This window comes from Mustela nivalis, assembly GCF_964662115.1.
Source record: "Mustela nivalis genome assembly, chromosome: 4".
In the NCBI taxonomy this organism is placed as follows: Eukaryota; Metazoa; Chordata; class Mammalia; order Carnivora; family Mustelidae; genus Mustela; species Mustela nivalis.
The window spans coordinates 111,331,370-111,356,238 of NC_139023.1; the positions used below are offsets into that span (position 1 = coordinate 111,331,370).

At 39.8% G+C, this 24,869-nt stretch overlaps 1 protein-coding gene and 1 long non-coding RNA gene across 6 annotated transcripts in view; one reads left to right on the forward strand and one right to left on the reverse strand.

The window, feature by feature from the left end:
• Window positions 1–8,818, reverse strand: part of BMPR1B (bone morphogenetic protein receptor type 1B) — a 399,701-nt gene extending 390,883 nt beyond the window's left edge. For all 5 annotated transcript variants that reach the window (XM_082728079.1, XM_082728089.1, XM_082728087.1 and 2 more), the window contains exon 1: window positions 8,571–8,818. The gene's annotated coding sequence lies outside the window, so the exon portion shown is untranslated. The remainder of the gene's footprint in view (window positions 1–8,570) is intronic.
• Window positions 7,603–9,354, forward strand: LOC309863346. Its single transcript, XR_014311002.1, has 2 exons — window positions 7,603–7,692; window positions 8,809–9,354. It is a non-coding gene; the product is annotated as an uncharacterized lncRNA (long non-coding RNA).
• The last annotated feature ends 15,515 nt before the right edge of the window (window positions 9,355–24,869 follow it).

Here is a 24,869-nt window from a genome sequence, read left to right on the forward strand (position 1 = left end):
TCCAATCTTATCCCAAATGAGGGTAAACATATCTGTCCTTTTGTATCCACAATGCCTCGCACAGTACCTGACCCCAAATACTGACTTTGCAAATATGCTTTGCATTAATGAATTAATAAGAGTCAATGAAACAATCAAATTACATACATATAGGAGATATATGGATGATGGCCAATGTAAGTGTTAATTTTTTTAAAGATTTTATTTATTTATTTGACACAAGAAGGGTATAAGCAGAGGGAGCAGCAGGGGGAAAGGAGAAGCAGGCTCCCCACTAAGCAGGAAGCCTGATGTGGACTCCATCCCAGGACCCTCGGATCATGACCTGAGCTGAAGGCAGATGCTTGACCAACTGAGCCACTCAGGCTTCCCTAATTTAAGTGGCTAAACCAATATATCTGTTGACAGAATTATTTATATAACATCTTGGGTTTTCTATGCCAATGTTGCATGAATAGAAGCATAAAAGTTGGGGTGAAAAGCAGATGTCCAATAGACGTAAGAGTGGCCAAGGCTTTCACAAGCTGAATCAACAGAAAATGGGATCTTAACTGTTACAACTTCTGACAAGTTGGAGAGGATTTATTTATAAGCAAACAATATAATAAGGTATAGACAGGAGTACAAAAGAATATTGAAGGGTGGGGCAGTAAAGCGGGGTGGTAAAAGCAGAAGGGCTATTACAGAGATTACTGGAAGGGCAGAATTACAGAAGGAAGACTACCTTATAACAAGCAGTGCCTTTCAGTGCAGGGACACAGGCAGCCCAAACTGATGTAGCAGAGAAGAAGCTAAGAGAATACTCTCCTCTCCACTCTCCCCTTATTTTCCTTTTGGGGCTCCCCAATGAACTAAGCTATCTGGAGATGAGAACGTTCATGCAGATACTGTTTTAGGCAGAGAGCATAAGGTAGAAGGGTTGAGAGTGGATCTGGAGAGGCAAAGAGAACATTTCTGACATAGAAGGCAAATAACGCAGGAGGTTTTTAACAAAATGGAGTTAGAAAAGCAAAGAAGAGATTCAGATACAAAAGGGACTCCTGACTAACTGAAAAGGACTAAAACAGTGAAAGAATTGCTAAAAACATTAAAAAATAAGGTAATGCCAAGTTGTCTGCAACTCCATTAGAGTAGAACACTACATTCAGTAATAAGAGGAAGGATATAGGGATAATCATTCATTATGTGCACTCTTATGGCCCAATGTTTACTGGACAACAGACCAGTAGCTTATTCCCAGAAAAAGATCCAACAATTTAGCATCTTTTATAGATGGTTATAAAATATATTAGATAAAACTCACTGATTTCTATCAAGATATTAATTTAGACAAAGGAACCATCATTACAGACTTTCTTGGAATCATTTTAGATTCACAAATCAACAAATTAGCCAGTGACAGATGTGTCTGTACTTGTTTAAGTCCATGTCTATATAACTGCTATAAAAATGACTAAAATGTTTATCTCAAGATGCCAGGCAAGAAAGGTTATGAAGAGAGATACAGGATTGTATCTTTCTCTTTTAGCCAATAAGGAAATACAACCTTCAGAAAAACCATTTCCAAACTTGCTACTTAGTATCTTCTGAAGCTGAAGGCCCATGCAGTCATGTGTTTGCTGGAAGACAAGAGAAATGAAGTCGGCTGAATCAAATCTATAGGTACTCTAGTAGACTGCATCCAAGAGCATTCCACAAATATTCACTGAGCGCCTACTATATACTAGCTCTTTACAAAGGGCTGGGATACAGGATGGGCGAGATCCACAACTAAAAATGCAGAATTCACAGTGAAGTTCTTTTTTTTTTTTTCAGTGTTTCAAAATTCATTGTTTATGCACCACACCCAGTGCTCCATGCAATACATGCCCTTCATAATACCCACCACCATGCTTACCCCACCCCCCATCCCCTCCCCTCCAAAATCCTGTTTGTTTCTCAGAGTCCACAGTCTCTCATGGTTTGTTTCCTCCTCTGATTTCCCCCAACTCACTTCTCTTCTCCATTTCCCAATGTCCTCTGTGTTATTCCTTAAGCTCCACAAGTAAGTAAAACCATATAACTGATTCTCTTTGCTTGACTTAATTCACTGAGCATAATCTACGCCAGTCCCGTCTATATTGATACAAAAGTTGGGTATTCATCCTTTCTGATGGAAGCATAATATTTCATTGTATATATGGACCACATCCTCTTTATCTATTCATCCCTTGAAGGGCATCTTGGTTCTTTCCACAGTTTGGCCACCATGGCCATTGCTGCTATGAACATTGGGGTACTGATGGCCCTTCTTTTCACTACATCTGTATCTTTGGGGTAAATACCCAGTAGTGCAATTGCAGGGTCATATGGTAGCTCTATTTTTTAAATTTCTTAAGGAATCGCCACACTGTTTTCCAAAGTGGCTGCACCAACTTGCATTCCCACCAACAGTGTCAGAGGGTTCTCCTTTCTTCACATCCTCTCCAACACACATTGCTTACTGTCTTGTTAATTTTGGCCATTCTAACTGGTGTAAGGTGGTATCTCAATGTGGTTTTGATTTGATCTCCCTGATGGCAATGATGATGAACGTTTTTTCATGTGTCTGTTAGCCCTTTGTATGTCTTCTTTGGAGAACTGTTTGTTCATATCTTCTGCCCATTTTTTGGCATGGTTATCTGTTTTGTGTGTGTTGAGTTTGAGGAGTTCTTCACAGATCTTTGTAGTGTCATTTGTGAGTACCTTCTCCCATTCCGTGGGTTGCCTCTTTGTTTTGTTGACTGTTTCCTTTGCTATGCAGAAGATTTTGACTTGATGAAGTCCCAATTGTTCATTTTCGCTTTTGTTTCCTTGGCCTTTGGAGACATATCTTGAAAGAAGTTGCTGTGGCTGATATCGAAGAGGTTACTGTCTATGTTCTCCTCTGGGATTCTCATGGATTTCTGCCTCACGCTGAGGTCTTTTATCCATTTCGAGTTCATCTTTCTGTATGGTGTTAAGAGAATGGTCAAGTTTCATTCTTCTACACATAGCTGTCCAATTTTCCCAGCACCATTTATTGAAAAGACTGTCTTTTTTCCACTGGGTATTTTTTCCTGCTTTGTCGAAGACTATTTGACCATAGAACTGAGGGTCCATATCTGGGCTCTGCACTCTGTTCCACTGGTCTATGTGTCTGTTTTTGCGCCAGTACCATGCTGTCTTGGTGATCACAGCTTTGTAGTAAAGCTTGACACCAGGCAACGTGATGCTTCCAGTTTTGTTTTTCTTTTTCAACATTTCCTTAGCAATTCGGTGTCTCTTCTAGTTCCATACAAATTTTAGGATTGTTGGTTCCAGCTCTTTGAAAAATGCCGGTGGAATTTTGATTGGGGATGGCATGAAGTTCTTAAAGAAGCATGTCATTTTCAGAGCTGAGGGGCAGAGAAAATTGCCACAGATACCTGGTGAGAGGAATTCTGACTTGCTTCCTTTCTTTTGTAACCAGAACACAAATTGTATGTAAAATGAAGTGATGTTAGTTGAAAGAGTCAAGAATCCCCAGGGAGTCCAAAGATCACACAGAGCCCTAAGGAACTTTGCCACACTTCTAAGGATATGTAGCAGCCCCTGAATCAAGAAGCTTGTGGCCCAGGAGATACTTGGAGGATGGTAAGCACGTAGGGAACTAAACTGCTGAGGTGTGTGATATAAAAGTAAAAGCAACTGTTGGGCCAGTGGATTACTGCAATGCAGATGAAGGAGGAGGGAAGAATGATTCAACTCAGTGACTCTTACTCAGTAATAAGAACAATGTCTGATCAATTTCTCTGGCCAAACCACCAAACTATCAGCTAGATCCTGCTCATAGTCTCCCACAACATCTTACTTCAGACATTCTTGCTCACACTACAGAAATGCTAAGTCATATTTGCAGACTTCTCTGTATAAAGTCTCCCAGGATGGTTTAGTAAGATGTCTGAATAAAATGTATACTTCATTACATGGTCCTGGTTATACCTCGGACCTCATTCTTACCATCTCATCTGCTTGCCTGAATCCAATCCCACTGACCAGTGTGTGCCCAACTTGCTGCTGCTTTAGAAACAGCTTCGATGTTCCCCCTGCCAGGAAGCTCTCTGGGATTTTCAGTGGGCTGACTTTCTGGGTGTTCAGGGACATCCTCAGAGAGGCCTTCCTCAACCACCCCACGTGAAGAACAACCCCAGCTGTCACAATACCCAGTCATCATTTCCTAATATCAATCTTCACCATTATAAACGACCTTACTCATGTGCTTGTTCATGGTTATTTTCACTCTCTAGAGTGCAAGCTCTAGGAGAGTGAGAACCTTGTGGCTCTTATGGTACAGTTCCCTGAGATATATAATAATGCCAGGCAGAGAGTAGGCACTCAAACATTTAAGTGAAATGACTTAATGCAATTAAACTCACTGGCCTATAAAGCAGATGCTCTAAAAATCATGAAAACAGATTACTGCTCGATGTACATTATATAATACTCTTTCTTTAATCTTTAATAGTATAGGGGAATTTAATACTCAGCAGCAACAAAATGTGCCTCTTACAGACTCCCAAATCTTCATTTATTTCTCTTTCCAGACTCTACCTCTAATACGTTTTAGTTCTTCAATTTTAATTCAGACTGAATGTCTTTTAAATGTAGTATTTCTAGCCCTGTCCCTTCCTTCCTCCAAAATTCTAGGTGACTATGTATTCCAACATTTCTGCCATCACGTCACATGTAGCATATGAAAATCTGAAATTAGTATCTCTCGGGCAAAATCAGCTTCTCCTTCTATCCTAAAAACTTTCTCAACCATCTTCCAGATACCCGGATTTAAAAGCGAGGAATTATCTTGATTATGAAATTCAACAACTGGAAGGGAGATTGGAAGAGTAAGTGGTCTTGAAGATTTTTTTAAACTGTGTTGGCCTTTTTTTTTCCCCCCAAACAAAAGCTCACCGGGGAAGTCTGATATGTAAAACAGATGAATATGCAGTTGTTCTGGGAGTTAAACCAGTGGTCTCTGAAGAAAAACTTCAAAAAGCGCCCCTAATGTGGTCCAAACTTCCTTTCTTTACTCCCTATCCCCCATTCAACACATGCTCAGGAATTTAGAGAGGAGAAAATTTATTCCAGAGAATCTGAATCTTCTTTTCAGGTAGAAATAAATATTCTGCTAAAAATGACACAGACCCCAACACTATGCTCAGCATAAAAGCATTTAGATATCAGTGTTCTAGAAGACAAACATGACCTCCATGACTATGTATGACCAGTGATTAACAGTTATTGCAAAATGGTAAGTTTCATGCATGACTTATTGGTCAGCATGAGAAGAAATCCTCAGAGTTTAGATAGTAATTTTTAGCTCCTGGTAATAGATTTCTCTACTTCTAGTAAAAGAAGGCAAGTAGGGAGGTCCAAGGAAAATGACTGTGGCTTCATTGTCTATTGTTTAACAAGGCTTTCAAATGGTTTAGGCCTCATCCTCTTCAACTTTAATATTAATGTGTGTGAGGAAATGCTTTCTAAGCCTCTTTCTTCCCTCAGTCTATGCTCTGTTCTACTACACTGTAGTGTTTCCCTTGAACTACTGCACGTACAGAGAATTAGCATCAAAAGTTACACACAAGGGCCCCTGGGTGGCTCAGTGGGTTAAAGCCTCTGCCTTTCGGCTCAGGTCATGATACCAAGGTCCTGGGATCAAACCCAGCATTGGGCTCTCTGCTCAGCAGGGAGCCTGCTTCCCCCCCCACCCCCCTCTACCTGCCTCTCTGCCCACTTGTGATCTCCATCTGTCAAATAGATAAATAAAATCTTTAAAAAAAAAAAAAGTTACACAAACCATCCTTCAAGAATTTTCTGACCATATTCTTACGGCAGATATTGCACTGGGCACTTGAAATCCAGACAAGGAAAGAAAAGGGACACTATTTTACCTCAATGAAAAGACAGCCCAGTGAGGAAGTCAAGCAAGTAAGGAGACAAGCAGAGGTAAACAGAGAGAAGTATGCAGAGAAGCCAGAGAAGGAGACATGAGGAGGCTTACAAAAATGAGGCAAGGCTGGAGTTGGAGTTGCCAGGTTGGAGTGGGTGAAAACGAACTTTAGATTTGGATGATAAATCTCAGCTGAACACTGGAAGGTCCTATATATACCAAAAGATATCACATTCTAAGTTACCTTACACTTTTACATAATGAAATCAGCATTTACTGTAATAAAAATATTTTATCAGGCCATCTCACATGGTTTTCCAAGTTTATGAGGAAAAAATTAAGTCAATTTCCTCTTAATAAATATTATTTAATGACTGGAACATTTTGAGGGACATATATGAACACACCAGGAGTAGAGGCAGCACGTCACTCAGGAACAATAATCTACCCGGGAATTTCAGACACCCCTGCCTAGGCTAAATACGACACAGCACCTGGCAGACAAGGTGGCAAAGCCCCTATAAATAGTGATGATTCACTAAAGTGACATAAATCAGGATTTTAACTCACCAAAAGCTAACATTTTGATTTAAAATACCAAATCAGTGCCGTTAAAATTCATCAGGAGACCCTAGCACATAAGTAATGAGAACATATCAACTTATATCTCCCGACCAAAAGGAAAAGGTGGTTTTCTAAATGGTATTTGAGATTGGACAAATAACACACTGTATCAAGTTTTGTAGCCCTAGGGCATATTTTGCTAAAAACAAAGGTACATTATGTATGACTAAAGAAAACAGTAAAAATCAGAGCAATTAATTTCCCAGCTATGTTTCCCATAATAAACATCACTACGATTTGCTTACAGCACACCACCGTTTTTTGCATTACACAATGATCTAAGTGTATAATAACTTGCATATTTCACTAAAATGTAATATCCCTCAAAACGTCCTTATAGTGAACGTTTTCCAAAAAAAAAATTATTGATCTCTGGAATATCTCATGTCTTAAAATTATGGACAAATCCTCTTCTATTTTCTTTGCAGTTAAAAATAATTCTTCTTGATCACTGGAGTGTAAAGAGGTATAAGAGCACAAAGACCGAATATTTTCTTAAAAACAAATGTCCCACTTGACACAGGACATTTCTCATAATTTCTCAAAACAATAATTAGAAGAGTAGTCACTAGGATCCTAAAAATATACATAAGAAACACAGATACTAGTTGGCATCAGTTTAGTATAGCAGAAATTTCCATAAATACTTTTCAAATTATTTTCAACTACTTTACAGCTGACTCCTCTCATTATTGGCGACTTTTCTATTTCTTTCCACAATTCAGAAACATTTCTCAGGTTGTTCTGCTTCACTGCAGATACGTTTGGTACATTCTCTTTATACATTGGAGGCAATTAAGCCGCTCTCTTCTTCTGTTTTCTTTCACTGGCACCTCTGTGGCTGCTCAGTCACTGACCTCACCTTGGTGGAAAGGTGACTAAGAAAAGAGCAATTCCTAATAATTCAAGGAAACCACAGAGTTCCCATTCTCTGGAGAACAAATACGAAGGATCCAGAATCCAGCTGGAGTGGTGCAGCTCAAAAGGAATAAGACACCACACTGGACAACTTCCGGAGGATCTTCTCTGTCTGAAACCCTAACACTGCAAGGGACAGACAGAAATATGGAGCCCCGACAGACACGGTCACGAGTAGACTGATGGGCACTGACAGCGAGAGAGACAGACAGACAGACGCGGAGGTAGGTACAGTGAGACAAGCAGCACAAAGTCAGCCTGCAAAAAAAGAGTCACTGAAAGAGTGTAGGGGACAGAGAGGGAAGAAGATAAGGAGACCGAGGCAGGGACGTGGGACAGAGAAGGGGGTGGGGAGAGGGAGACACAGAGAGAGAGAGACACAGAGAGAGAGAGACCGAGGGAGAAACGGACAGAGGAGGTGGGGAGTGGGGAAGAGACTAACACGGAATGGGAGAAAAACGAGGGAAAGACAGAAACACTTGAGAACGTAGCAGAGACAGTAATAGAGGGAAAGCGACTCGCAGTCGCGGCAGAAACGCACGCCCAAGCCCGAGACCCCGCAGCCCTCCGCTGCGCACTTTCTCCCGCCGCACAGCCCAGTTTCCGGAGGCTTCCGAGGCAGGTGGCTCCGCAGAGCTGGGTGCCCGCCCGAACTGCCGCCCCGCCGCCGGGCCCCCTCCCACTTCATCCCCATTCCGGGGCTGCCTGTCGCTCGCCCTCCCAAGCCCACCCCGGGGACGCGGGTCCCGACTCCCCGCCTCGGCGCGTCCCTCCTTCCCCAACTCCGGAGCACGTGTCCCGCCCGCGGCCGCCTCTGCCCCCAGCTCGTGACCGGCACCGGCACGAGGTTTCGGGGTCCCGGCAGCGTCGCTCGCGCACAAAGCCCGGGAGCCACCTCCCGACCCGCTCCCCCCGCCGCCGCCGCCGCCGCCGCCGCCGCCCCGCGCCCGCGCGGCTCGTTCTCCTCCTCTCCCCGCGCGCCGGGTCCCGCCCGGGGCACCGCCACCGGCTCCGCGCGCCGCCCCTCTGCCCACGCCGCCTCGGCTGCCTCCCGCTCGCTCGCCGGCACGGAGCCCCGCGCGCCAGCCCGCCCGCGCCTTACCCGCCGCTGAGCTCCGGCCACCAGCGTCCTGAGCGCCGCTGTCCCCGAGGCCCCCGAACTGTCCGGGCGCCCCGCGCAGGCCCCACGCCAACTCCGCGCCCCGCGCCGGGCCGCACCGTCAACTTCTGGCAGCCGCGGCCGCTCTGCCGCCGCCGCGGGACTTTTTTTTTCCCCTCTCGCTCCTCGGCTGCCTCTGGATCTTTTTTTTTTTTTTTTTCCCTTCACTTGCCCTCTCCAGCTCCCACTAGTGATTGGAGACTGAGAGCCAAGTACTTAGCGGAGGGATTACACTTCTCGACGCTTGGAGCTGCCCCAGCTCCGCTGCGTGTGTGAGGAGTGGTGAGCGGACTCCCTTCACGCCTCTCCACAGCGCTGGACGGAAGGGGACTGCCGAGCTGCGCCCGCGGCGCGAGCATCACTGCCGCGCGCTGCTCCATGCCTGCGTGGTCGTGGATAAGAAGGAGTCCCCCCCCCCTAAAAAAAAGAAAGCTAAGGTTTGAAGAATGAAGATTCGTGGAATTACTGTACATCGAGACCTGACAGGGGCTCCCCAAGATCATCCAGTGCCGTGGATTTAAACTTCTCAGGGCCATTGACACTTTTGAGAAGTTGATAAATGCTGACCCACCTCGTAAAAAACACATGTACACATCGAATTATGTCTGCTCTTCTGGGCGGGCGTTTAGCGACTCTGAAACGTACACCTAGACCACCTAAGGAAATGAAATCTTTCCTTTCCTCAAAGATTTTGAAACTGGTAAAATAAAATACAAAATAAAAACGTCTTCCGTTTATATTTGATGAAATTTTACAATTAGTAGTGTGTGTTTTGGAAAAGTATGTCACCTCTTTACTTTGTGGTCTCCTTGCTAAAACTTTCAGGGTTGAAATACTTTCTAAGGAAGTAAATACAAATTAAGCTAGTCTGCAGTCTTTCAGGAGATTTGGGAAGGAGAGTTAACTTTCTAAAATCAGCTGTATTGCCAACTCTGTCTCCCAGGGGGCTATCTCTTGGCTTCTTTTTTTTTTTTTTTTTTTTCTTCCCAATGCCTTTCAGCTGCCCATTCTCAGAATTTCCTTTTTTTTTTTTTTTTTGAAATTTTTTTCTAAATAAACTGATAACTCCTCTCTAGTCACCAAATGTGTGATTTAAATAACTTGATACAATTGGACTCTGACCTAGCTTCTTTCCAATTGTCTTCACCTCTGTCTCTATACCCTATTAAATTCTTGGCAACCAGTTTTCTTTCAACTCCTCCTTTTTCTAAAATTATTCCCATTACTTTTTTTAATGTTAGGCATTAAATATAATCCTCTGAACTTATCAATAATTCTATTGTGTATAAATGTATTTTACAAAACTCCCACTGAGGAACAGGGGGCACTCTAGTCATTTGTTGATGAGCTTGTGAAATGTGGCACATTTCCCCCAAAGAAATGTTAGGATCCCCAACAAAGTATATTTGCTCTATAATGTACCGGAACCATGATATTGTTAGGACAAAACTGAATTCTGGTGCCTGGTGCTGGATGGGAAGGAGAAAGTTCTGTTTAATGTAATATGAGAAAATATTCAAAACAGGCAGCATTTGTCACAGGCATCATTTTGCCTTCCTTACTCAACCTTCATAATAGGGTCCCTGGTGCCCCTTCAATTGACGCTCATCTCAAGTTCTCTCTGCTCCAAAATTCTTTTACTCCTTGTCCTCAGTCCTATTTCCTATCTTCTCCCTACTGATATTAACCAGGTTTCAACAGAAAAGAAATATCATTTAATCAATCCCCTGTATTGTTTGAATTACTGACACTTTTATTTGGCAAAGTTTTTTTTTTTTCTCTCTTAGAATTTCTGTCCTCAAAAACGGCAATGAAATATCAGACATTATGAGAGCAGACAGTGTTCGGGTATATGTATCTTTTCAGAAGTTGTGCTAAGGATTGGCTTTCCTTGGCTCACCTCTATTCACCACTATCTTAAGCATCTATTGGACGTAAGACAGTGATCCTGGGAATACAGGCATCTCTGGATAGGGAAGATGCAAATTCCATTTCAGTTGACTTATAAATAAGTAGATATTTTAAAATTATAAGATATGAAAAAAGTCCAAATCAACAGGAATAAAGAAATTTCTATAGTTTTACCTTAAAGGAAAAAATCACTCTGGGAGGGAGAGAATCAGAGAGAGCACCATCAAGGAAACTGTGTTTGAAGTGAGCCTTAGAAAGTAGCATTTAAACAGGCACAGGATGGGGAATCTGAGGTATAAGCCATTCAACAATCAACATTTATTGAGCACCTATGGCATGCCACAGACTGGTGTTTGAGATTCAAATCCTGTCCATTCCTTCTTGAAACTCAGAGAAGAGACCATATATATATTATATATACTCTCTCTCTCTCTCTCTCTCCATATATAGAGTGGTCGCATCTTATCAGGGGCCTGATGGATCTGTAGAGACAAAAAGACAGTTGAAAAGAGAAAAAGCACTTAAAGCAGTGGGAACAGTGTGAAAAAAAGCATAGTGTGTTTAGGGAACAGCTGGTAGCTCAGTGCTCCGACTGAAGTCATGAGGAGAAGGTACAGGAGATGAATCTCAGGCTAAGGAGGGTTCAGGAATGACCTTGTCAGAAATGGTAATGAAATAGATACTTCCTTGTTTGGTGATAGGGAAGCATTAGAGATACTTATAGTAAAGAGTTAGTGATGGAATGGAATTTTCAGAAGATCATTTAGAGGTACCTAGAGAGGGAGAAATGGAAGCACAAAACAGGTTAGGGGGTCTCTTATGTAAAGAGTGACGATCTGAACCAAGACAGTGACATGGCGACCAAGGTCAGTAGCAGAGTCAGTAGCAGACCTGAAAGACAGTTCAGATAGAGTTGTAAAAGCTGATACCCTGTGTTGCAGCCTGGGATGATGGTGCTTTTAAAAGCAAGAGAGACAGGGGTACCTGGGTGGCTCAGTGGATTAAAGCCTTTGCCTTCCACTCAGGTCATGATCCTAGGGTCCTGGGATTAAGACCCACATTGGGCTCTGCTCGATGGGGAGCTTGTTTTCTTCTCTCTCTCTCTGCCTGCCTCTCTGCCTACTTGTGATCTCCGCCAAAGAAATAAATAAAATCTAAAAAAAGGAAAGAAAGAAAGACCGACCACAGTGTAGAGGATGCTATGGAAAAGAAGAGGAGGGAGGGTTTCCACTTTGGTGGAATGACAAATTTGAACAAAAACACAATTTCTTTTTTTATCTAATTGTGAAACTAAATCATATAAAATTTCCAGGTATCTCAGGAGAGAACACCAGGACAGAAAAGGCGAGGACCCTCAAAGAATTCACAGGTTTACCTCCCCATGAAGGAAGACATTTGCCCAACTCTACTAGACTCGGACTACTTGGGGAATTTATATGCAGCTAAATAGGACAGACCTGAGGAACAAAGTAATACAATGAGCTTACTTCTATGTTTTCAGCTTCCCTTCTCCAACTGTTTCCTCTTCTTTGACATCCTTACTCCCACATCTTTCCCTTTTCCATCTCCCCTCTTTCAAAACTCCAAAGGATCTGATAACCATTAATTTATTGTCATTTATTAATGTATACTAAGTATACTAAGTAACATTCTAGAGCATGTGCTTTTAAATTGCTTTTCTCTAAATGTGGAATAAAATGTCTCATTTTTGAGATATTTTGAGAATCAGATTAAAGAAATATTTCAGCAGAAGCAAGAAATCTTTTTCTCTGCAATTCATACAGCTGTGGCTTCTTTTGACCCACTGCTAATGTGTTACCTCTGCATAATCAAAAAAATAGATTAAATCTCTCAACAACTGGAATACTTAAATCCTCACTTGTTAATATAAGAATGTAGAAGTATCGGTGAATATGTAGCTTCTCTAACAAAAGCCATACTGAGTGATCACCATGTGCTAGGCACACTACTATGTACTTCATACATATTAACATACTGAGGTCTCATAATAAAGTAGGTACTATGTTATTCCCATTTTATGGATGAGGAAACTGAAGAACAAAGAAGTTAGGTAACAAGTTCAAGGCCATGCTGTTAAGTAGAAGAGGCAAGTATGGCTATAGACCTCAGCCTTCTTCAGGATATCAAACTACTCTATAGGAGACAGAACATTTTTAAGTACTCAATAAACAGACACTAGACAAAAATACCTAAAGATTTTGAATCTAGGGTCAGCTGGGTGGCTCAGCAGGTTAAGCAGGTGACTCTTGATTTCTGCCCAGGTCATGATCTCAGGGTCCTGAGATGGAGCCTTGCATCAGAATTCTCTCTCCCTCCTCCTCCCCTCCTTCCCCTTCTCTAAAATAAGTAAATCTTAAAAAAAAAAAAAAAAATTTTGAATCTAATCTATGAGCCCAATCCTAGAAAGTATGAAAAGGCAAAATATTTGAGTCCTTCATATTTTGTTATGTGGTTTCCTCAGCTCCTTGGAAAGGTAGCAGCTGGGGGGAAATCTGGTGATGCCAGGAACATGAGAAGCAATAGGGTCTGTGGCTTTTAAAATTTCCCTCTCTGGTCAGCAGAGTATCCTTGGCTAGGGCCTCTGCCAAGTTGTGAATTCCCTGAGAATCCTTTCTCTATCTTTTACTACTCCCCCAACTGCTTTTTCTTTAAAACACAACCACTTTTATGAGATAGAAAAGGGTGAGTTTAGCTCAAAAATCAGATTTTTTTTTTTAATGTTGCATAGTGGATTCCCATCACAAGTATTCCCATCACAAGAATTCAAGCAGAAGTAAGATTGGCTATTAAGGAAGGTGTTCCTACAGTGGGTGAGAGGACAGACCCAAAATCTCTCAAGATCCCTTCCTGCTTTCTGAATCTATATTTAACATAGCTAATTTGAATAATTCACAATTTTAACACCAATATTAACATTAACATAATTTCTTTGAATGTAAATATTAATATGTATAGTTAAATAAGTTTAATAAACAAATGCAAATTAATATATTTCTAGCAAATCGCTTTGGTTTATAACATGTCAGTCACAATCTCACAATTAAAATACACTTCAAATTACTCCCAAAGTCATGGCCTAAAACTTCTACTTTATTTTCTGGGGTTCTCTGTTTTACACAAAACAACTGTGATTGTAAACAGGAAAAAATAACACAGATTCTAGTTCAATAACAAATTAATTTTGTTCAATATGAAAGTTCAAGAAAAACAGAATTCCTCAACGGAAATGGGAACAAACCATGAAAAAAATCTGAAGTAAAAATGTTAAAATGATTTTGCTTTATTGTACTGTCAACAGTGTTCTAGTTTTACTTTTTCTTTTTTTTTTTTTTTAAGATTTTATTTTATTTATTTGTCAGAGAGAGAGAGTGAGAGAGGACAAGTGTAGGTCCGGAGGAGAAGCAGACTCCCTGTTGAGCAGGGAGCCCCACAGGAAGCTCTATCCTAGGACCCTGGGATCATGACCTGAGCCAAAGGCAGACACATAACCGACTGAGACACCAGGCATCCGTATTCCAGTTTTTCTTAATAAAAACAGATTTTAAGCAGATATTAATATCTACCTATTTATTTGCTGCCAAAATATCCAGGTTCTGTCATAAATTAATCCCTTTGAAATCAGAGTTGAAGGCAATGTCATTTCACTTCATTATTTAACATTTTTTCCCCTAAATTTCTAAAGTCCAAGCATCTCTTTTTCTGAGCCATCCTGATCCATACACCTACATATTTTCTAAAACTGGAAAATTAGGAAAAAATTTTGCAACACAACTTATAAAAAGCAATTCTTACATCTGTTTCTTTGGAGTCTCATGGTCCTGATGACTTTTTCCTTCTAAAATGATTTGCCAACCTTGGAACTTTTCTCTGTTTTCCTGACTCACGGTATATTTACAGTGTGTGCCTCAGCAGGAAATATACAGCAACTATTTTTCTCTTTACTAGGAAAAAGAACAGAAAACTTAATAAAGAACAAATCCTCAATTAAACTACCTGAAAAAAAAAATCGGTTTTGACTCTTAGCAAAAGCCATTTCTTTCCATCATATATTCTTAAATTATAGAATTGCTTTAAGCTAGCGGAGAAAAAGAATTTAACTTTTGTTCCATGAATTCAGAGATTGTGCCTTATATAAATCATAAAGATTTAACACTGTTAATGCTAGCAATAATATTGACTATAACTAAAAGAAGACATTTTAGGAATTTCTTCTTGACATTTCTAATTATAAAAATATCATATGTATTGAAACAATATTGTGAAAATATTAATATTATAACATTGAAAGCTATATAAATTTCTATACTACAAAATAGCCAAATTGATGATCTCTGGGGAATATTGCAGGATAAAGTCACAGCCCTCCTTGGCAATATTCAACAAATCCTGCAAATTTCATGCTACTATTAATGGAAAGGAGAGAACAGAATTGAAGTCTAAGGAGGAAAGAACCAAAAGAGAAAACAAGTCTTCCATAACAAAAAAAAAAAAAAAAAAAAAAAGCAGGAATGAGGTGGCAAAAGATCAAGAAGTTGCATTCTAAAATATATTTTTCCCTTATGCCAGCAAAATTATTTAACACAGAGATCGGATTTGTGATTTTGTTAAGTAATGTTATTCATTAAATTGAGCTGGATATTTATATAGTAAGTCAGAATACATGAAATGTTGAAGATCTAATTATAACTCATCTGCTTAAAAAATGATAAGGTTCTCATTTGCCTACAAAATAAGTCCATGCATCCCAGTGGAACCTTAGAGGCCCATGATAATCTGGCCTTGACATCCCTTTCCAGACTATCTGCCAAATACTCCAGACCAACAGACTGCTTGCCAAACATCCTGACAATTTCTCCTGGCTAGTGTACCATCTGGCCCCCTGACCAATATCCCTTCATCATCTGAAATTCATCTTCTAGACCCTAGTCAAATGTCTCTTCTTTCATAAAATATTTTATTTCTCCAAGCATATTAGTCACTCCTTCCCACACTTCTGCATTACCACTCTGTTCTATAATTTTTAATATTCTTAACACACACCACAGTGCCCAGCACATAATAGGTGCTCTATATATCTTTTCTGCCAGAGGATAGACATATAAAACTTCACCATTATGTTAGAATCATGAGGACAATTTGAGAACCAAATTCCTAAACTAAATTCCTAACTGTATTGACCATTCTAAAAACAACAATTAATATCCTACAAATATGATGTATAGGCAGTAGGACACATGGAATATATGTTTATAAAAAATAAAAAATTAATTTAAAAAAATCTATAAAAACAAAGAAATGAAAATGAGGAAAAAATTTTTAAATGAAGAAATAAACCACACAAGTTTATTTACTATCAGGTCAGAGAGAGCAAGGCCTAGTGCAAAATGGCCAGACCAACTTGAATAGAATTTCGGTTGGGTATGAGATAGGGAAGGTCCAGAAGGACAGATGTTCAATCAGGCATGGGAGTTACTGTCTCAGGGGGTAAAGGGAGTTCCTGTCTCAGGGGTAAAATTGCTTCTGTAACTGGCTCATGAATTTCAAAGGCTATTATCTTGGTTCACGCGGTCTGTCCTAACAAAAGTGCCACAGATTGGGTAGTTTAAAGAATACATTTATTTCTCATACTTCTAGAGGCTAGGAGTGATCAGAATGCCAGCATGATCCAATTCTGGTTGCAGATGACTGATTGCTCATTCTTTCCTCACATAGCAGAAAAAGCAAGCTCTGATTACTTCGTCCCCTTATAAGGGTGCTGATCCCATTCATGACCTAAATATCTCCTAAAGGCCCAATGGTTTGATACTATCACTTGAGAGGTCAGGATGTCAATGCATGAATTTGGGGTAAGGGATGCGGGGGATAGCCACGAGCATCCAGTCGATAGCAACTGTCATCTTTAAATGGTAGAAAAGGATCATCAATTGTATACTGCTAATATTACTGGTCAGATTTTCAGGGCATCCTATATCTGAATACAGAGTATTTCGAGATATTTTCTGATGTAAAGAAAGCTTCTTGAGAACAAAAACACAAAGTTGCTAATCAAGCACCTGGTGCTTACAAAGGATTTACTAAAGTTAGGAGGAATGAATGAATGAATGAATAATGTAATGTGACTCTGTGTATTTTATTTTATTTTTTCAAGGATTTCATTTATTTATTTGACACACACACACATAGAGAAAGGGGTGGCATGCATAAGCACAAGGAGGGGGAAATAGGGAGGGAGAGGGAGAAACAGGATCCTCACTGAGCAAAGAGCCCGGTCCTCAATCCCAGGATCCCAGATCAGGATCTGAGCTGAAGGCAGACACTCAACCAACTGAGCCACCCAGGCATTCCTCTGTATCAGTTTTATAGCATTATTGTTTCACCTACCAAGTGCTCTTAAAGCAAAATAAGGAGAGATTGATTCTTCTCACACATACACCCATTATAAATAAAATTGAACAAAATTTAGGGTGAACTGAAGTCACAAGAACAATAAAACACTAGAAAGGATGGCTGTTAATTGCTCATTGCTTACTATGTACCAGGTACCATAGCATTTATTTTGGAATCTAATTAAATCATGGATTAATTTAATCATTAATACTATCATTTTACAAATGAAAAAAAAAAAAAAAATGAGGTTTCAAGACATTCATTAACCTGCTGAAGTACCGAGCTAGTACATGAAGGAGTAGATATTTAAGCCCAGGATATTAGCTCACATTCTTCACCAGGACATCCCCCTAGATCTTCTAAATACTACCATATGTTTAGCTATAGTTAAAAGTGTAAGCTAATGCATGAATTAACTTAGGTACTTCTAACTGAATTCATCATTTTGTTCTTTTCTCTGTAATAGATCTTTCTAGAACCATGAACTTACCTTAGATGGTTGTTCTTTGTGAAGCAAAAAAAAAGGTAAACAGTTAAGAACTAAAGATACTCTACCATTTGCTTCACTGCCTCAAAGTCACTCCATCGCCTTTACCTATGTACCTAATGCCAAAGACTGAAATGTTAATGACAAAGCTATCGCTCAGACACCACAGTGGACTTTCAATATCACTTGATGTTAAAGATAAATGTTTATGTTTGATTGAAATTCCAGTATTAACAAGGAGTGAGGAAATATTTTAACTTAGCATCTCCCTTTCTTTCTGTCGAAGGTTTTAAGACATTGAAATTATATTGAATTTTAAGTTTCTATTTAATCTTTCTCCTCTGCTTGCTGCTAAAAGTCTTTAAGTTGAAACTACATATTCGTATTTTTTTTAATATTTTATTTATTTATTTGACAGACAGACATCACAAGCAGGTGGAGAGGCAGACAGAGAGAGAGGGGGAAGCAGGCTCCCCACTGAGCAGAGCCCAGTGCAGCTCAATTCCAGGACCCTGAGATCATGACTAAGCCAAAGGCAGAGGCTTAAGCCACTGAGCCACCCAGGTGCCCCACATATTTGCATTTTTTTTTGTTTCCCCAGCATTAAGCGCACTCGTAGTGTATTGATTGATATTAATGCCTGTTTAATGCATAGGTAAATCATGTGATTTTTCATCCCATTTTGACTCATACTATGTTTTTCTGAACTAATGTATTAGAAATAGATGTCAGAATTAAGGAATAAAAGAAATTAAACCATGTGGCCACTCTAACATGGGTCCTGAAATAGGGGCAGATCATTCTTCAGATTCCAAGTATCCGCCCTGTTAAGAGAGAGAGGTCTCAAAGCTAACAAGAAGCCTGACACATTGGTGACTAGAGTCTACTGTGTACATGATCCAGAAACCAGAGGCAGTATTTTGAATGCTGCTAACACGCCGTAGGACACTGATGAAACATGGAGAATCTTCTCTGGGCAGCGAGAAATCCACTTGGAGAACGGTAACTTTTACATTTGAACCCTCGTTAACAAAGTTGTTGCCTCATGCTGCCCACGTCCCTGTATTCTCTTGAAGGGAAAACAATGGAGGCAACTGACCAAAAAGTTAACGACAGGGAGGGCTTTCAATGACTTTCGAATCATTCGATAGAACATTTCACGTGAGTTGTCATTCTATTTGCCACTCGATTTCAAAATTATTGATAATTGTATTTTTACATTTAGCAACCTAACAATTTTTTAAAAGATTTTATTTATTTATTTGACAGAGATAGAGAGAGTACAAGCAGGCAGAAAGGCAGGCAGAGGGAGAGGGTGAAGCAGGCTCCCTGCTGAGCGGGGAGCCCCATGCGGGACTTGATCCCAGGACTCTGGGATCATGACCTGAGCGGAAGGCCCACGCTAAACTCACTGAGCCACCCAGGTGCCCCCACAATTTTGTGTTTAGAACTCCTACTTTTGAAAAGTGAGAAGTGTATAATATACATAAAATTAATATCACAGTGTCTAAGATAGCAACAAAGATACTGTTTTTCTGGCTTATCGCTGTTGTTTCAATGACCTTTACTCACTGGGATGGCGTCCCCTTTGGAGTGTGATAGAATAGTGTATGTGTGCGGTGCTCATGGGAAACTGACAAGGTTAGTAATCCACACACCTACAAGCTTTACCATCTTCTACACCAAAAGCCCATGAACCTCAGAATTCCTTGCCATCCTATTACTGCTTTACCTAACAATTAATGAATAACAGTTTGAAGGCTTTATCTTGGTGTAACCATGAGTGAATCGAGTTCTGAACTGAAGATTCCCAAGTGCTGCTTAGTTATTAAAAAGCATCATTCATTTCTATCTATGACCAGGCTGGATTGTAGTCAACCACATGCTATACGTAGACTCTAGGTCGTGATATAGTGGCAGATGGAACAGCTGATACCACGATTTCCATTTCCTTAACGTTAACTCCCAGGATATTATTTAGATCCTTTGTCTGAGTAATCATGTCATGTAGAACTAGAATATGTCAATATAAATATAACGTATTTGGAAGTGAAAGAAGGTTGGGACAGCTGACGTCCCAAAGCCTAGCAACTTAGCTCTGTAGGGAACTCATCAAGCAGCAATTCACAGGCCTTCCATAACATCTTACCTGTTTTTTGTTTTCTTGTAAAGCAAGGTCTAACCAAATCCTTTAGTCACGGGCTATTTCGTTGCAGTCATACGGGTGTTACTATGAAGGTGAAAAACTAATGACCGCAGCAGGAAAACGAACTGATGTGTCATGAATTATCGCCCTGTTTACACTCCTACTTCAACCATAATCATTTGTTTAAACAAAAAGTTCTGCATTTGAACTTCCACACTTGTGTGCATATTATAAACATCTCGTCTTTCATCGGGGCTCAGCCAACACTTGAATGTATTGACGCTCATGAAGAAAGAAAATCCTGTACTAACAAATAATTATTCATCATCAAAGAATGTAAACAGAACCTCGCTTCATTAATTTGCTAATTAACACTTTCAGTTGCATGTATTAACTAACATTTTTGCTAAAATCAGTAAAACTTCGTGACATGCGAATCATTTACAACTTTCTCCTTTATCTCTCAAAGGATTATCTTCTCATGTTTAGCTTTGGTGGCTGATACTATTGATTTTCTATTTAAAAAATGTTCATATCCCTCACCTGTGGCATGCCAGTACAGCTGTTAAGTATACATTACATATCTTTTACTAGATCATATTCTAGTTCATGTAATTTCCTCCCCCATGTTTTTTTTCTCAAAGGGATTTATAAGATTTAGGATCCACTTTAATGTATAGCATATTCTTTCACTTTGGTTTTCCTATTGAAACCAGTGTATTTTCATAGAAAACACATTAGTAACTCTACCTTGCTATGCACTACATCTGGAATACAGCCTCCTTCTGAATGAGCACCATAATTACTTCATTCCCTGGACTTTATCAGAATTCATGAGCAAGCAGAACTGTTAAAGACAGCTCTCCCAGTAATCAAGCCCAACAGGATAATCAGCAAGAATTTTTAAGGGAAGTCACAGTGTTTTTCTCATTCTCTAATAATGATCATTTATTCACATCTCTTAGTATTGGCTTTACCTCTGAATCTCTTAAAGAAGTTGCCATTTTACTGTGCTGTCACTAAAACCAGAAAAAATAACCTAAAATTTCATGGGACAAATTTACTTAGTAACTGTGCCTGAGGAGATGAACAGAGACGAGTGATTAAGGCAGCTAATGAATGAAGCTAAGAAACATTCATTTCCAAGTTAATTCTCACAAGGTTTTTGTCTACCTAATTTACCAGGTAAGGAAAATATTCAATTGATTATCTAAATGTTAAGCTTTTCTCAATTATTCTTGGCCTCATTTAATTCAGTACATCTTACGTAAATAGACATTATGCTATATACGGAGGAGGCATTAGGCAAGACAAAATTGCTGTCTCCGATGAGTTTACAATCCCAAGAGGAAGTTAAAACAAATTACTAAACATTGTGGCTATTTATGATCTATTAGCCACTGTGCTAGGTGTTAGTTATACAGCAAGACAAACAGGCTTCTGCCCTGATAGAGGGTGCGTGTTGAGTTCTAAGATAGCATCCAACATCAGATCCTATCACACAAAGAGTACTTAAACCAGTCTTTAGAGGATAAGGAAGTCGTTCTGGAGGCAGTGACAGCTAAGCTGAGACCAAAAGGTAAATAACACTCAGCCAGACAAAGAGCGAGGGAAGGCAGAATGTTCTAGTGCACGTGCAAAATGCCAGAGAAATCAGCTCAGGACCAGAACACAAGAGGGAGTGCAGGATGGCTGAGATAGAGCCATGCAGCACAGGAATCCCAGAAAGCAGAGGTAAGCAAAGTAATCAGAAACCAAATCATGAAGGCATAGTAAGGTTGACCACTATAGAATGCGAGGCAGGCTGTTCAGGTTCAGATCCTGGTTTGGGCACTCACAAGCTATGTCTTGATGTCTTTAGGTGTAATGAATCATTCTATTAGCAACTTGGTTAATCTGAGAGTCATATTTCATATTCTCTTTCCCTAGATTTTTCTATTAGCATTAGCCAGATAAGGAAATTGTACAAGATTTAGTAGGTGGAAGTAAAGCAGCCACCATTACTCCAGTACTACCTGTCTTGACTACAGACTCACAACAATACCTCCACACACTGATCTGCCAGCCACCCTCACAGCCTCACCTGGACAGCTAGATGTGCTTGGCTTTTCTTATTCAGTAGGTCGTGATTCCTCTGATCTTCCAGTTTCTCCTTTATGATCTCCCTTTCCAATATCTCATAATTATGTATATATATGTATTATAATAAACCCCTTATCCCGTAACTCACAGTGGCTCTATTTCCCTAGTACATTGGACATGTTATATAACCTCTCCACACCCCAGTTTATCTTTAAAAAGGATGATATTGGTTTATAATAGTAGTTTATAATAATAGCTGCTTTTATGGGGTTTTCTTGAGGAAATAATGTATGCTCCCTAAATGATAGTTATCTTAAGGAGTTTATACTTTACTTTGAGGTAAGTAAAAGATTTTTCATGAGGAAGTGACATGACTAGACTTGCTTCAGAACATTCAGTCAGAGTGAGATTTGTAATACAGATTGGAAGAGAACAAAGAGACACTTAGAAGTCTGGTACAGTAGTCAGAGTTTGAGATATTGGTGGTCTTAATTAAGGTAGTGACACTGGGATCGGAGGTCAGTGGACAGATTCAAGAACCACTAAGAAACTAGAAGTGTCTTTCTCTGGCTTATTTACTAACATAATATCCCCAAGGTCCATTAATGTTGTCACAAATGGCAAGATTTCTACCATATGAGATCACTTGTATGTAGAATCTAAAAAAGCTGAACCGATAAAAAACAATGAAATGGTGGTTACCAGGGACTCAGATGAGGGAGGGGAATAGGAGAGGTGCTCTTCTAGGGTATAAACTTGTAACTAGTAGATAAGTCCTAGAGAGCTCATGAACAGTACAGTAATTATAGTCAACAATATTATATTGTAAACATCAAACTTGCTAAGAGACTGGATCTTAACTATTCCTACGACCAAGAAAGACAGGCCAATTATGCAACATGGGCTGTTTGCAAATGCTACAAGGGCAGTCATATCACATTATATAAATCGATCAGATCAACCTGCTGTATACTTTAAACCTACACAGTAGTATGTATCAAAAATACTTAAAATAAAAATTTGAAACTGAAAAAATGTGAACACCAAATCAAGTTATCTGACATATGTATGAATCAAATGACAAAACTTGGTAAATTATTAATATGGAAGCAGAGGAAAGAAAGGCATGATGGATTACTTTCAAGGTTCTAGCTTAAGACATTGAGTGGATCATGAAATCATTTTTGTGAAACAGTAAAAGTGGAGGAAGAACTTGTTTGATGAGGAAGTGATAAGATTTTGCTTTGGCATGATAGGCCTAAACGGCCCATGACACATCTAATTAGAAATAAGAAGGAAGTTACTCCCGTCTGTCACATACAAGGCTATTACAATACCATCAACTGTTTTGCCTGTGCTGTACATTGGTGGCCATGCTTGTGGGACGCATAGCATAACACGTAGAGTTGTTGAATTGCTATGTCGCGAGTGTGTCATCTATATGTCACTTTTTAAAATTTTTATATATATATATAAAATAAATTTTATATATACAATAAAATAAATTTATATATGAATAAATTATATTTAGTTACTTATGTTGGACAGTTGAACGTGGAGATCAGACATGAACTGCGGCCCTTTGTTCATCTACTATATTTACAGGGCAAGTATGCCTTTCTTAAAGGCAAGGAACTAGTGGCTGAGGAACTGGATTTTTGTTTTTATCTCCCTCAGCATTTCTTCTTCTTTTTTTTTTTTTAAGACTTTATTTATTTATTTGTCAGAGAGAGAAAGAGAGACAGAGAGTACAAGCAGGGAGAGTGGCAGGCAGAGGGAGAAACAGGCTCTCCACTGAGCAAGGAGCCCAATGCTGGGCTCGATCCCAGGACCCCAGGATCATGACCTGAGCAGAAGGCAGGCACTTAACCAACTGAGCCACCCAGGTGCTCCTCCCTCAGCATTTCTAAAGTGTTTTGGTCTCAGGAAAACTTTACACTCTTAAACCCTGAGGTCCCTAAAAATATTCAGTTCACATATATTTACTGGGTGAGAAATTTAAACTCAGAAATTCTAAATTAAGAGATATATACTAATTCACTTCAAAATAATAAACCATAACATGTTAGCATAAAGAACACATCCTTATGAAAAAATTACTTTCCTAAAACAAAAAAATTAGAAATAAAAGTACTGTCACTGGGGCGCCTTGGTGACTCAGTCTGTTAAGCTTCCAGCTCTTGGTTTTGGGGTCAGGTCATGATCTCAGGATCATGAGATCGAGCTCAGCAGGGAGTCTGCTTGAGATTCTTTCCCTCTGACCCCTCCTTGTTCTCTCTCTGAAATAAATAAATAAATAAATCTCTAAAAAAAAAAAAGCACCATCATTTACCTTTTATGAATTGCAAATGTCTGGCTTAATAGGAAACAGCTGGAGTCTCATCGGCTTCTGCATTCAATCTGTTGAAATACCACACATCATGTAGCCTCTGGAAAGCTCTATGGCATACTTGTGAGTGAATGATAGTGAAAAGGAAAAATAACATCTTAGAATTATTACAAAAGTACTTTTGACTTCATGAACCACCAGAAAAGTTAAGTCTCCGAGAACTTCAGGAACTCCCGACCACACTGTGAAAACCACTGGTTACTGTGAACATTAAGTCAGAAGGTATGCTGCTCAGGACTCGAGTGGAGAGGAAGACCCAGAAAGTCAAGTTCTCAGGGGAGAAATCCAGGGGATTAGGAGCTTGGCCTTTGACAGTGACAGAGAGGAAGTATCGTGTGGCTGAATAGCGCATGACTCAAGTGGACAAGGGTTCTTAGGGAAAATGGGAGAATTAATGAGAGGTCTTGAAATAGTTTTGGGAAATGAGGCCCACTCAGGTCACACCTCCACTGTCTCAGCAGGTGGTACGGGGGGAGAGAAAGGAGCATGTATGTGAGAAGACTGTTGGAGAAGCAGCGTCTCCTCGAAGAGCCAGGTTTTAGCTAGCAAGTACTAGAAACATTAACATCATGTTAACAAGGTGAGGGAATTTCTGTACTACATATAACAAGTGCTAGTAGTTGCCTACAAGTATCCCATCTCTCTTTCTTCCTTGGAAACAAGAATCCCAATTCCTAACTGGGCATACTGCCACCCAGACAAATCCTATATCTTCCAGCTTCCCATAAGATGTGACTCATTCCTGGCTACTGAAGTATAAGTGGAAGTGCAGTGTGAGGCTGGAGAGACCTCATAAAAGCAGCTAAGTCTGGAGAAGCC